Source organism: Scylla paramamosain, chromosome 2 (assembly GCF_035594125.1).
Source record: "Scylla paramamosain isolate STU-SP2022 chromosome 2, ASM3559412v1, whole genome shotgun sequence".
Classification (NCBI taxonomy): domain Eukaryota; kingdom Metazoa; phylum Arthropoda; class Malacostraca; order Decapoda; family Portunidae; genus Scylla; species Scylla paramamosain.
The window spans coordinates 2907501-2922500 of record NC_087152.1 but is presented as its reverse complement, the minus strand read 5'-3'; the positions used below and the strand labels follow the sequence as shown (position 1 = coordinate 2922500).

Genomic DNA, 15000 nt, shown 5'->3' with positions numbered 1-15000 from the left:
CCCGCCAGATGAATTGTGACCCCTTCGGCCTTTGTGCCAACACGTACCTCTCACTAACCGGTTTTGACAAGCTGGTTTTCTGAAAGTGTGGTGGACTGTTGCGCTGACAATGGCTTACCCCGGAGTGCTTTAATCGATTCCCGACATCCAGGGGCATACACACTCCCCTCTGGCTGCCCGTGCCGCCCTTGAAGGCTCCGAGGGGTCGTGGGTGCAGGGAGACTGTGTTACACCCCTCCCCCCTCTCATCCCTCTCGCCCCTCGCACCTCCGACACACAGGAAGGCGAGGAGGGAGCTTGAGTGCCTTCCTCCATGGTTTTCGAGAGTTAGGGATAAACTCAATATAACTCTGGGCTCGTTCATTGGGTGTCCATTAGGTGAAAGTGATGGCTGGAGGAGCGGATAAAGAACAAGAAGGGGTGCAGGAGGAAGAGGAGGAGGAGGAGCAGGAGGAGGAGGATGGGCAAGTGTGTGTATGGAGGTGAGTTTTAAAAAGGTGAAGAAAGAAGAGGGTGAGCTCATTGGGAAGGACGCGCGAAGGGAGGACGCAAGAAAATATTGAAGGGGAGATCAAGAGGAAGAAAATTAATAAGGCTGGGTTGTCTTAAGTAGAGAGAGAGAGAGAGAGAGAGAGAGAGAGAGAGAGAGAGAGAGAGAGAGAGAGAGAGAGAGAGAGAGAGAGAGAGAGAGAGAGGGAGAATTAAGGGTTGGGGGTGTTAAGGAACCTTTAACCGGAGGCGACTAGTGAGAGGAAAGGGTAGAGGGGAAACAAGAGGAAGAGGAGGAAGAGAACGAGGAGGAGGAGGAGGACGAGGAAGGGGGGAGAGGATTGAAGGGGAATACCATGGGAGGGCTACGGATGAAAAAGAGGCTTCGAGAGGGGTAAAGATAACAGGTCGAGGGGAGGAGGAAAGAGGGGAGAAGGGGGAGGAGGGGAAGGAAGTGTGGAGAGAGGAGGAAAGAAGTGGAGAAATGTGAGTGGAGAGAGACTGGAGGTGTGTGTGTGTGTGTGTGTGTGTGTGTGTGTGTGTGCTCAAGGCTACGGAATAAATGCGAGTGGAATTAAAAATAAGGATAAACATGTGGGGAGAGAGGAATGCTAACAGAGTAAATAAACAAATAAAGGGGAAGAGATAAATAGATGAATAAACAAATATATGCATGCACCTGTTATTGTGAAATTACCCAAGAATATTATAGGGAAAGAATAGGATAGGGCAGGCGACAGAGAGAGAGAGAGAGAGAGAGAGAGAGAGAGAGAGAGAGAGAGAGAGAGAGAGAGAGAGAGAGAGAGAGAGAGAGTTTATAATACTTCACGGGTTTCTCTATGATAATTTCCGGTGCTATGGTAATGCTCTTTCCCTCCCCCCCTTTTCCCCTTCACTGCAGATTCCCCCCACCGCACCTCTCCCCTCCCTCCCTCCTTCCCTCCCTGCAGCTCTCCCTTCCTCGCTGCATCTCCCCTCCCCTCATCTCTTCACCCCATATTCCCGTCCATTATTTTTCTGTTTCCTTCCATCCCTCACCCCAATATTCCTCCCTCATCTTCGCTTTTTATCCCCCTGACTTTACTATTCCTTTTCCAGTTTTGCTATATCCCATCTCTCTCTCTCTCTCTCCTCTCTCTCTCTCTCTCTCTCTCTCTCTCTCTCTCTGGTGTATTCGCAGTATCTCTTCCATACATTTCCTCACATTCTCTGGTCACACAGCCTGCCATTGTCCTCTCCCACTCACCATAGACTCGTCTTTCTATAATCACTCTTCCACTTCCTTGTCTTCCCTCCTGCCTCTCCCCCTCAACCCTCCATCCTCCCTCCCTCCCTCCCTGACACCCACACACCCTATCATCCTAGACCTCTCTGTTTTCTCTTTCCTCTTCCTCTTACTTTGTGTCTCAAGATTTTTTTTTTCTTCTCTCTAGGTTTCTCTCTTGCTTTCTCAGCCTCTCCATTTCGTGACGTACGGTTTTACTTTTGGCTGTCATCACCGCGGTATCAAACTGCGTACTATACGAGATTAACTTGACGGAAGATGAGCGTAATTATAATTGGGAGTGAACCAGCTGCGTCTAGCCACGTGTCGAACAAAAGAATGACTGGGGGCTTTACAGGGAGGGTCGTGGGGGCGCTCAGAGGGAGACGAGAGGAGGGGTGGAAGTGGACCAGGAAGAGAGAGAGAGAGAGAGAGAGAGAGAGAGAGAGAGAGAGAGAGAAGAGAGAGAGAGAGAGAGAGAGAGAGAGAGAGAGAAAGGGAGAGGTAGGAAGAGCCGAGTGCACACCCCCCTAACCTCCCTCCCCTCATCCTCTTCTCCTTTTCCCCTCTTCTCTTCTTCCTCTCGGCCCCACCCTTCCTCCTCCTCCTCCTCCTCCTCCTCCTCCTCCTCCTCCTCGCACATTCCCCCAGGATAGACATATGGTGAAGTTCTAAAGACTTTGGTCGGCTCGTTTGTCGGTGAATTAATAACATCAGCTGCAGAGGACATTAATGAAGTGGTCCGGACGCGCGGGGCGATGCTGGTGAGGCGCGTGGTGGAAGTGATGGTGTACGAGTAAATGGTAAGCTTTTTTTTTTTTTGTATGTGTAAAGGGCGGTGGCCAAGTACCGCAAAATGTTACATAAAACAACCCCCTTCCTTAATTGCTATTATCCTCTCGAAACACATAAGCTAGAAGGGGTTCCACTCGCGTTAGTCAGTTATGTTCCAAAGGTGTCTTGATGCTCCTCTCTTGCATTTGTTCAACTCTCGGGAAAGTGGGAGGACAGAATCAGACGAAAAGTTCCAGAGTTTACCGGTGAAAGGAAAGAAAGGGCGAAGGTAGTGATTAACTCATGCATTAGTGAGAAGGACAGAAGAGTGAGTAGTCTTGTGAAGGGAGGAGGTCTTTTGTATTACGATTCTATTGTATAGGTATTGTTTGTGGTGACTCTTCAAATAGGGACGGACTTACTAGTGAATTGTGGGGTATTGGATTGTAGTGTACTGTAGAGTAGAGTAATGCAGTGTGTGTGTGTGTGTGTGTGTGTGTGTGTGTGTGTGTGTGTGTGTGTGTCAGTAAACTTCTACACCTGCTACTACTACTACTGTTACTATTACTACAACTACCATCACCACCACCGCCACTACTACTACTACTACTACTACTACTACTACTATTACTACTGTGTGTGTGTGTGTGTTTGTGTGTGTGTGTGTGTGTGTGTCTATCTCGTGTCGTGCTAACTATTTTTCTATCGTCGTTCCAGAGGTGAGTTGAGACCTGCCGCACCTGCCTGGGATGCCTGGCGTGAGAGGTGAGGTGAGCCGCGGGGCAGGGTGAGCCGGGGACAGCCAGGCACACCCACCCGCCCATCCTGCACGCTCCTGCCGCCTCCCACTACTCAGATTTGTAAAGTCCTGAAAATGTAAGATGAAATTTGTGTCGGTGTTGTTGTTCATAGTGTCTGTGGGTGTGTTGTTGTTATGGTTGTTGTTGTTGGTGGTGGTGGTGGTAGTGTCTGTGGGTGTGTTGTTCTTGTTGTTGTTGTTGTTGTTGTTGTTGTTATATTTATTATTATTATCATACACGTAAGTGGTAGTAGTAGTAGTAGTAGTAGTAGTAGTAGTAGTAGTAGTGATAGTAGTAATAGTACAAATAAATGTTATCATTATTTTGTAAGTTAACTTTATATTACTTCCGTGACACGAATGTATGTTTTGTGAAGTTTAGAGAAAAGGTATTCAGAAGAGAGGGAAATTTGAGAACCTCGCTGTAACTTTATCTTCTGAAATTGTTTGTGCGTGAAGCAAACTCAAAAGTGACATTTAGATAGAAAACATGCGATGAGTTATGTATTTTTGTTCCTCATATTTTTATTGCATACCAAAATTTCTTGCATTTATCATGCTGTTAATATTCTAACAACATGGTGTGTGTGCGTGTGTGTGTGTGTGTGTGTGTGTGTGTGTGTGTGTGTGTGTGTGTGTGTGTGTGTGTGTGTGTGTGTTAAGTTTTATGTGTGTTATTATAAAACTTTCACCAAAATATACATTGGTGGTCGGTTTGTATTATATAAAAGAAAATACTTATATATATATATATATATATATATATATATATATATATATATATATATATATATATATATATATATATATATATATATATATATATATATATATATATATATATTCCATGTGTTTTAGTTTCACATATTACTAAAGACATTTTTTTTACTTTGTGCCGAAGAATACCGTGCATGCAGTCCACCATACACACGTACAATACATATGTGCTCGTATATGTAAGAGGTGCTTAGGAGTATTGGTAGCATGTATCATTTTTCAGACGCAAATTTACCACATTAATGAAAGTAAAAATACAGCTTATGATTTTTCACCCGATTTCATACTCGTTGTAATTTCCTTTGGTTTAGTGATATTTCAACGTATTTTTAAGGCCGTTCAGTGTGTGTGTGTGTGTGTGTGTGTGTGTGTGTGTGTGTGTGTGTGTGTGTGTGTGTGTGTGTGTGAATCAAAATATACACGATATGTGCGTATTGCAGTGTATGTTACTGCCGGCACGTTTCTTAGTTGTGTTTATATAACTAGAGGTACAAGTTTTGCGTACAGGTGTGAGTAACACAGGTGAGGCTGGCGTGAGGTGTATGGAGGGGCGCCTGCAGCACGTGTACGTACAACACCTGTTCACGTACAGCGCCATGCTGGGTACGGATCTTAAGAGGTATAATTTTCACGCAGGTAATTTTATTTTTTTTCACATTATGGTCTCAATGCTTTGTGAATCTTTCATCGATTTGTCTGTATGTCTCCTTAATAGTTTGTTCACGGTTTATAGTTGCATATCCTCAAGAAATGCAGCAAAGACTAAACATAATATTCTAGATTTGTCCAGATCAATGTATATAAGTGTCTTATTGTTTAATTCAGTAGTTTCTGTTGACGCCGTGGCTTATGTTGAGGTGTGTGTCGGTGTGATGCGGCATAACTCGGCAAGACCAGTGTCACCCTTCCTTTACCACCGCCATTCCTGCTGGCAATGGTGTGGCGGCAGAAAATAAAAGAGGGTCCCCGAGGAAGGTGCGGGTGACTGAGGGGGACTAGACGAGTGAATTTTGCTGGTTTGGACATCATGTGATGGCTTGCTGCGGGTTCTTTTGTTTTCACATTGGGACACGAATGCGCGCGCGCGCGCACACACACACACACACACACACACACACACACACACACACACACACACAAGGAAAGGTGTGAGCCTTCAAACGACACAGCTGCGGTGTCCGAGTGGTTAAGGAGATGGACTTGAAATCCATTGGGCTCTGCCCGCACAGGTTCGAATCCTGTCCGCAGCGCATGATTTTACACCACTCGCAGCCTGTCACTTGGCAGCCAGAGAGAGAGAAAGACAAAAGAAGAGAGAGAGAGAGAGAGGGGGGAGTATGTAACAGATAATAACCTTGGCGACGCTATCCCACCGCAAGAGCAGAGGGAAAAAACTACACAAAGCACAAAGTAATCAAGTTGGAAGTGGAGAACTGTTGGCGAACATGGCCAGCCGAGAGAAGGCTCGCGGGGCCTGGAGGACGGCGTGCCACAATACCAGAGCAATAATGACAATCAGTGTCGCCAAATATCCGGGAGGTGGTGCCTCTTCATATTGTAACTCACTTAATTACACCGAGAATGTGAATCATCAGGGGAAACCTCCCGCCCAGAGTCACCCTCATCCCGCGCATACCTCTCGATTTTCCACTCCTTGTCTCGTTTACCGCCCTCCAGCGTCTTTCTAAGATTCGGGATGGAAAAGAAGACTTCTGTGGCGTTGATATTGCTTCCTTCAAGTGGTAAAACAAGTAAATGCATGAAATATCCCCGCGAAAGTGGGGAGAAAAGCTGCGCACAGGAATCGAGGCAAATTATTGTTGGTATGCAAGGCGCGCGGTCGTTTTTCGTGGCTCGCGCGATGGTATGTAATCCAGCGGTGCGGAGGGAGGGCGGTCTTGGCCGGCGGTGAGGGCAAGGCTGTAGGGGAGGATTGTACGGTCTAGATTGAGTGAGGAGTGGATGTGGTGGTGGAAGCCGTGCTCAGGGACGTGTGGAGCGGCTACCAAAAGTGTTTTACGATGATTGGTTTGTTTGATTTAATTAAGAGCATATGTATTTGTTCTTGCTAAAACACTCATGAGTTTCAAGAATCGTGTTACAGTTATTCAGTGCTGCTGTAACTGGAGCGTTTGCGAAGAAGCAATTATTTTCTTTATATTTATTGTCACTTTGTAAATCGTATCACCAGTTTGAAATTTCTTTGTATGTTTATTGTTATATCGTTATTGGGTTGTTAAATGTAGCTGATGTAGTTTATGGATGATTAGAAGAGTTCTGGTGTTCATCCATGTGTGCATAAGATATATGGCTATTTTATTGCATGTAGTGAAAGATGTGTACGTCTGTGCATGCGAGAGAGAGAGAGAGAGAGAGAGAGAGAGAGAGAGAGAGAGAGAGAGAGAGAGAGAGAGAGAGAGAGAGAGAGAGAGAGAGAGAGAGAGAGAGAGAGAGAGAGAGAGAGAGAGAGAGAGAGAGAGAGAGAGAGAGAGAGAGAATGTCTTGTATTTTTTATGTAAGAGGGGTACTAGCCAAGGGAAATAAAGCTTAGATATAAAAAAGGCCCACCGAGGTGCCAATCCCCAAAGAAGAGCGAAAAGGATTAACGAAAGCTAGAGGAGTGTCTTGAAACCTCCCTCTTGAAAGAAATCAATTTGTAGGAAGAGGAGAAATACAGAAACAGGCAGAGAGCTTCAGAGTTTACCAGTGAATGGGACGAAAGATCGTGAATACTGGCTTATTCTTGCATAGACAAAATAAATATGAGAGAAAGATAGCAAGAGACGCAACACTGTAGCGAAAAGAGAGGCTGAAGACAGTTAGTGGCGATGAGTTGATCAGACGAAATGCTTTTGATTCCATCCTGTTTAGCAGAGCAGTGTGAGTTGAAGCCCTCCACGCTACGTATGTGAAACGTACTCCATACATGGACGGATAGGGCCCCTGTGCAGAGTTAGCAGTTGGGGGGGGTGAGAAAACTGCCGGAGACGACCCAGAACACCTAACTTCATAGAAGCTGTTTTAGCTAGAGATGAGATGTGAAATTTCCAGTCAGAAATTATAGAAAGATCAGAAGTCAGGAGTTCACTAAATGACTAAAAGAGGATGACCAAGCCTGAATGAGGAAAACCAGAAGCGGTCACGAAGGAACCCATACTGGCGATCAGATAGAAGGTTGTAAAGTGATAGATGCTTAAAAATCTGACTATTGGAGGTAGATTAAAAAAAAAAAGAAAATGGAGAGGCAGGAAAGTAAAGCAATAGGACTATAGTTTGAGGGATTAGAGCAGCCACTCGTTTTCGAAACAGGCTGAATGTTGGCAAACTTCTAGCAAGAAGGAAGGTAGAGTTGGCCGAATTTGACTAGGCAAGATGCAAGCACGTAGGCACAAGTTAGGAGAACAATAGGAGGGATCCCATTAGGTCTATAATCCTTTCAAAGGTGCACCAAGGAAGCTAGAGATTCCTCCTTATGGTGCATATTTATAATCTAATCTTAGCCGTGTTGGTGGTGATGAGCCCCGGCTGGTGCACAGGCAGGTAGTTTGTGCGTACCGAGAGCTGAAGCCTGGCCTTCATGTGCACAGGCAAAGCGTTGTATGTAGCTTCTGTTCGCCTCGAGCCTATGAGAGTATCATTGTCGTTTTTCTCCTCGCCAGAAGGAGTAACAACATCTACAGTTTTCAGAATTGCTTTTCAAACGCGTCCATTACTCCATCACTCACACTCCTGGAACGTGTATGCAACCACTGGCGCTAAGTGCGCCTTCCGGTAAGCATTCATTCAGTGTAAGATTTATTCTGCACGCGTATTTATGGCTGCACAATTATTTTTTCAGTGAATTTATTTTTGTAAAAGTACAAGGATTTTAATTTCTGTGCATCATCTGTTTATACCTCGAGGCTGTGTATGTGAGCATGTGCATTTTTGTAATGATGCGTCCGTGCCGCTGTGTTTGCGTGAAACAAGCACATGTGCACCTAATGAAGGTGACGGCAAGGATAAGGATTAACCACTCGGTGAGAGGCGGAACCCGGCAAAGTCCAGGACAAGGGCTGTAGTGACAACATCGCCACCACCACCACTATCACCATCACCACCGCCACCGCCATCATCACCACCACCACCACCACCACCATCTCTGTCGGCACCGTGATGCTAGTTAATTTGAGTCTTCATAGTTTCCCAAAGCCTTCATAATTGTTAATAACTAAATTGATATACCATTGAGGTGAGGACTAGATGGTTATGCCTTGTGTCAACAGTAATTAATATTCACAGGCGTTAGCTACTCGATTTTTCATACGAGTACTACAGTGAGTACAACGTCCACTTTAGTTGTCTTTTCGCACCATCCTCGTGTTGTGGAAGCCACGGAAGTGGGAATACAAGCCTCGGGTGACATGCAAACGTCAAGGTGTCTCTCAGCAGAAAAGGGGTTTTGGTTGAGAAGACTTTAGTCTGAGCCAACCTTCCGACGCGAGAGTCCTTATTCATAACACGAGATCACATCAAGGTACACAGAAGTTGTCATTTCTTACGATTATAGGAAATCAGTATTTGTTGTGATCTCTAATCTTTAATTGTAAGTTTTTATAGACTACGAAATTTTTTTAATTGAATTATCTTGGAGCATAAAAAAAAAAAAAAAAAAAGCCGCGGAAGAGAAGACTTAATTTGTTAAGTGTGGTTGTTACCGGCACGCTTTGGGTGACTGTTTATTGTCGCCAAGGTACAAACAATTATAGTGAGTGTGGTGACGTGTGGTGGCGATGCTGCTTGTTGTTAGTACATAAGAACATAAGAACATAAGAAATAAGGGAAGCTGCAAGAAGCGACCAGGCTTACACGTGGCAGTCCCTGTATGAAACACTCCTACCTATTTCCACCTATCATCCCCATCCATAAACTTGTCTAATCTTCTCTTAAAGCTCTCTAGTGTCCTAGCACTAACTACATGATTACTGAGTCCGTTCCACTCATCTACCACTCTATTCGAGAACCAATTTTTTCCTATCTCCTTCCTAAACCTAAATTTTTCAAGCTTGAACCCGTTATTTCTTGTTCGTTGACAACAAAAAAAACAGTGGTATGGATGTGCCAGAATATTGTTTGTGGTGCGTTGGCAATAGTGGTGAAGGTCGTGGTGATAGTGTGGTGGCGGCATGGGCTTTGGCGACCGCGGTAACGACGCTGGGTTAGCTTTGGCATGATGAGGGTCGAGGCAGCAGTGTTATGGTAGCGGGCATCGCGTGGGACACAGCTGCTGCACGGGGCACCCGCCCGTGGGAGCACACAGATGCTGGCGCTGTTCATCTCATTACAAGACAAACAGGAAGATTTGACCTCCGGGTACGGTCCCGCGCGTGCGGGACCCGGAACGTGCCGCCACACCGCGGGGTTCATTGTGCTAGGCCAGGCAATGTCGGTCTCGCCCTTACTTACATAATTACCATGGCTGTGTCCTCCTGAGAACTCGCTGTAAGAGCGAGTTTCTTTGGAAGTTGAAGCTAAGGTGGACTCTACTGCCTCGTCCGCCCGCACCACCATTAAGGTCGAAGTTAGTATGACAGGGCAGTGAGTGGTGGGCTCTACGGGGAACGGCAGGTGTCCGCCAGCTGCATCTGTCGCGTGCTGCCCTGCTACTGGGGGGGGAGAGGTGGGGGGGCGAGGGGAAAGTGAGGGTAAGGATGTAAGGGACAGGGCCACGGTAGGGCAATAATATACGCTGATAATCTCTGCACCTCGTATATATATATATATATATATATATATATATATATATATATATATATATATATATATATATATATATATATATATATATATATATATATATATATATATATATATGGGAGAGAAACGGGAATTGGCGTGGCGGGCTAGGCCTCGCACGGGTCGCTGTGTGTGCACGATCCTGGAATCTGGTGTAGCTGTCCTTGTTCCGAGGCGCGTCCCGCCTGCCTGTGATCCGCCGCAGCATCATAAATCCCCATCCTTCAGCAGCAGTCTCTTGGCCGCGTCCCCCAGGCCGTCGCCCTCACCTCAGTGTGCTGGGCTCACTCGGGCGTGAGTCTCGTGACGTCACGCCTGTGTGAGCGCGACCATCTGGCGTGGATCGCGAGCTGGTTCAACAATTGGCAAGTTCACGGCGACACTGTTCAACTAACAATTATAACTTGCTATCGTTATGGTGTTTCGGGAATCGTGTGGCCAAGCTGCTGCCACTATTGTACTTGTTGTGAGGTTACAAGCGACAGTGTTAGGTTAGCGATGTTGGCCTGCTCGGTGGCTCACTTATGATTGAGTGGGAATAAATTTTCATTTAATTAAAGACAAAAAAAGAATTCAGGGCAAAAACGATGAAGAGTGGATGCCTTCATGATTCAGAGTTGTTAAGTTCGGCGAGGGTGTGTCGTGCGGCTGGTGGATGACGTGACTGACTGACGTGCGGCAGTGGCAGGGAGTGGGGAGGAAGTCCTTCACACTGATCAGGACAGGAATGGTGATACACTCCCGCACAGACACAAGGGAGTCACACTGGGAGAGGGGAGGAGAAGAGACACAGGGAGCGGCGAATATACATGAAGTCATTAGGCTATGTGATGTGAGTGCCAGACGCCAGATTAATGACAAATGTATTATTTTCATTATTTTTGACATAGGATCAAAGGAACAGCATTAATATTAAAGTTCATGACTACTAACTGTCATATTTGCTACATACCCAGTGTTAAAAGTGTTCATGTAGTGTATAGATAGGTTAAAGAACACATGACTGTATATAGAACTCAATCTGAAATGTGTTAAATGACGTGGGTTTACTACATGTAAAGCTACGTCACCAAAACGAACATCATGCTGGCCCCGGCAACGTGTGAGGGAGCTTTGAGAGGTCGAGGCCTGTAGTTTTGAGGATTCCAACACTTATCCCAAGGTGATTTTTGATGCTGACGCGTGTGACATCGTAGGTGAGATAAACCCATCAGCAACAAGCAGGTACAGTTAGAAAAGGTGAGTTAGAGACCATACTGAGATCTCATCTAGCACCCGATTTCTTTCTTTGTTTAATGATTTCGACTTGTAAATACCGCTGGTAGGTAATTCTGTAGTTCTTTAAATTCTTACTTCTTGGTGGCTTAGATGGTCTGTCCTTTCTATCAACGGAAGCTTTGTTTGTCAGGCAACATTTTAAGAGAAACGCCTTTGCAGAGACTCAACTAAACTATCCCAGAGCCCCCAGATGCAGTCTCCGTCGAAGATATGTAAATCACGAAAGGCCAGGTATAATGGTGGAAGGGGATGTGAGTACGCCTTTTTCTTTTTTTTTTTCTTTTTAATCCCCCGCTACGCACTGGATGGCGCCACACGCTCCAAGCCTACTCATATGACAAAGGCTGAGGGGACCGTCCAACACCCTCCTTTGTTGTCACGGCGTAGACATGAAACGCCATTTGCACGGTTCCTTTTCTTTATAGTTTGATTCAAGGTTGTCCCACCACTTTTATTGATTATAATTACACAAGAGTTGGCTGTTTTTGAAGCTGTTCTACACGCAACTCATCTGTAATACTCGTCTAGAAAGGACACAGTGTTAAGACACCTACTGAATTAAACTGCGTAAATTAACAAGAATTCTTATTTGTACCTATTTTGTAAGACAGCGTTGAATATTTTTCTCTGAAGTTCTGGCAATCCTTCTTATCGCTGTAGAGAGAGAGAGAGAGAGAGAGAGAGAGAGAGAGAGAGAGAGAGAGAGAGAATGTCCGAATAACTTCCCACTATCCTCGGAAACTATTGAACTCCAAAACTCCAAATAAAAATAAAAATTAAAATTAATCGTGTCTTTATTTATACCTGAACACAGAGGGTGAAGGAATGTGCGTGCAAGGTTCCCCCTTCAAGACGTGACTGTGTGTGTGTGTGTGTGTGTGTGTGTGTGTCATTTCGTGTCCTTGGCGTGAGCTAGGTTAGCCTGACTTCCTGAGAACTGCACTTAAGCTCTTCTTCTTCTTCTTCTTCTTCTTCTTCTTCTTCTTCTTCTTCTTCTTCTTCTTCTTCATAACTACATGTTTCTTATAATTTGTTTTCTCTTTTCCTCCCCCTCCTCCTCCTTCTCCTGCTGCTGCCGCTCCTCCTCCTCCTCCTCCTCCTCCTCCTCCTCCTCCTCCTCCTCCTCCTCCTCCTCCTCCTCCTCCCCCTCCTCCTCCCCCCTCCTCCATTTATTGCTTTGACTTTATCTAATGTTTTATGCATTTTTCTTACCCTCTCCCTCCAATAAACATAAAAATACACACCTTTTTGTCTTATCTTATGTATCTCACTCAACAAATCCGCATTCCTCCTTCACTTTTCTTCCGTGTAATTAATGTACATTTCCCCCTTTTTATTTAAACTTCCCATCTCTCTCTCTATATAAGCATAATCCTTCCCTCCCTCATCTCATTTTTTTTTTTCTATTCATTTCTTTTCTCCTTTCATTCATCAACCATTGCTATTCTCTGTAATTATCACCTCCCTTTGCTGTCCCCTCAGTCTTTCATCCCTCCGGTCAACTTACACTCCTCTCCCTTCTATTCCCTACCTCTTTTCCTCCTTACTTACTTATCTGTGTCTCCATTCGTCCCTTTCCATCCTTCCTACTTATCTCTGTACCTCTCATTTCTCCCCTCCCTTCCTCTTTTCCTCCTTACCTCTCCCCGTCTCTCCATCCTCCCCTCCCTATTTCTTTATCTGTGTCTTCTCCCTTCTCCCTTCTCTCGTCTCTCCCAATCCTCCCTGCTCCTCCTCGTCTGCAGCCACCAGGAGCAGGAAGCAATTGACGGAATATGACAAAAAGAGAAATGGTCGTCTCTCCAATTAAGTGCGTGTGAGTGCAGTAATCCTGGGGTGGTGCGTCGCGCTCAGGAAATGAATCCATGTAACTTCTTCGTTTAGTTTCACTTTTATTTATCTGTTTATTGCATTTTTATAACTTTTCATTTCTCTCACACACACACTCACTCTCTCTTTATTTTTTTTTTTATAATTACTCTTTTATTTTTCCTTCTAGTGAGTGTTTGTGTGTGTCTGTGTGTGTGTGTGTGTGTGTGTGTGTGTGTGTGTGTATGTGTGTGTGTGTCGGGAGCGCCCTCTTCATAATCACAGGTGAAACCGAATGAGTTTATTTGTTTGATGATGATAATAATGATGATGATGATGATAATGGTGATGGTGAGAGTGGTGGTTGTAGTGGTGATGGTGATGATGATGTCAAAGTGTGCGTGCGTGTGTGTGTGTGTGTGTGTGTGTGTGTGTGTGTGTGTGTGTGTGTGTGTGTGTGTGTGTGTGTGTGTGTGTGTGTGTGTGTGTGTGTGTGTGTGTGTGTGTGTGTGTGTGTGTGTGTGTGTGTGTGTGTGTGTGTGTGTGTGTGTGTGTGTGTGTGTGTAAGGCGGCTGATTTCAGATTACGGCTGACAGGTAATTAGTGAGTGACGGGCGGCCGAAGCCAAGCAAGGACAGACAGTCAGTGGTGTTCATTTGATATAACCTGCATTATCTCGTGCGCCTCAACCTGGACTCAGTAATGGCCACAGGACGACACACACACACACACACACACACACACACACACACACACACACACAGAGAGAGAGAGAGAGAGAGAGAGAGAGAGAGAGAGAGAGAGAGAGAGAGAGAGAGAGAGAGAGAGAGAGAGAGAGAGAGAGAGAATACACTCATACGTACATACATACTAACAGACAAACAAACATACAGCATAAAAACAGGCAATATTATCCCGTCCTCCGGCTTTCGTTCTCCCGCTCCACGACTCTATACTTTTCCCTTCCAGTAACGCCGCTCGCTTCACGCTGAAAAAAAAAAAAAAGAAATAAGGAATAAAAAAAAAAAAACACGACTCAGCCACTGCCTTCTTTTTTTTTTTCAATTTATTTCCACAGTTTTCCTCGACACTGAGAGTTTTGTCATTATTACATTTGGTGATGATGATGGAGAATTGGCTTTCTTTTTCAATTCTTTTATGGCCACATGAAGTGTGTGGTGGTGGTGGTGGTAGTGGTGGTGTTGGAGAGAAGGACGTCCTCACAGCGCTGTTTTATCATAGTGTGTGTGTGTGTGTGTGTGTGTGTGTGTGTGTGTGTGTGTGTGTGTGTGTGTGTGTGTGTGTGTGTGTGTGTGTGTGTGTGTGTGTGTGAGGGTATGACAAACTAGACAGGACTGAGATATGCTATGAGAGGCTTTGCTCGGGTGTCCTGGAATAGACGAACAGCAGACAGGTGGAGACAAGTTTGGAAGGGAGGCGTGCAGTGAAACTATAGGGGCTGATGATAATGATGATGATTGTGTGTGTGTGTGTGTGTGTGTGTGTGTGTGTGTGTGTGTGTGTGTGTGTGTGTGTGTGTGTAAGTGCGCCTGCCTGCCTTGTTAAAAATGCTTGCTGTTCATCAGTTAGCAAAGGGGATTGGAAACTGTGATTGCGTTCTGTATAAGAAGATAAAGTGAAAATATACGAGCATCAAATACGCTTGTTTCAGATTTGCTTTTCCTGTTCTCCATGGAAAACGTAAAATGTCGACTTTCATTAGTTTCATCATTTATTTTATTATTTGCACAAACTCTTTTCCGCCAAGATGAAGAAGTGAGTAAGTAAGGAAGTAAGGAAGGAAGGAAGAAGGAAAAAAGCAGACTGACTGAAGACATGTGTTAAAAAGTACATCGCTATTTATCATTTGATTTATAGATTTCTTTTTTTAAATCTCGAGGTAGTAGCTGTTTTGGAAGATGACAGCACAGCAATCAAAACATTCATTGCATACCTCTGAATACCACCAGTTACGCAGGAGCTGAAGGATTACTGAAGACATTTCTGCAAATCTGTTCTATCTTTCAAATTTAGC

General features: G+C 44.9%; 1 long non-coding RNA gene and 1 other non-coding gene across 2 annotated transcripts in view; both read left to right on the top strand.

The window, feature by feature from the left end:
- The first annotated feature begins 3205 nt into the window (after positions 1-3205).
- The window catches only part of LOC135108409 (uncharacterized), a 61733-nt gene continuing 49938 nt past the window's right edge, over positions 3206-15000 (top strand). The window contains exon 1 of the long non-coding RNA XR_010272254.1: positions 3206-3403. This is a non-coding gene — a long non-coding RNA (uncharacterized LOC135108409). The remainder of the gene's footprint in view (positions 3404-15000) is intronic.
- Positions 5272-5353, top strand: Trnas-uga (transfer RNA serine (anticodon UGA)). The gene has a single exon. It is a non-coding gene; the product is annotated as a tRNA-Ser (tRNA).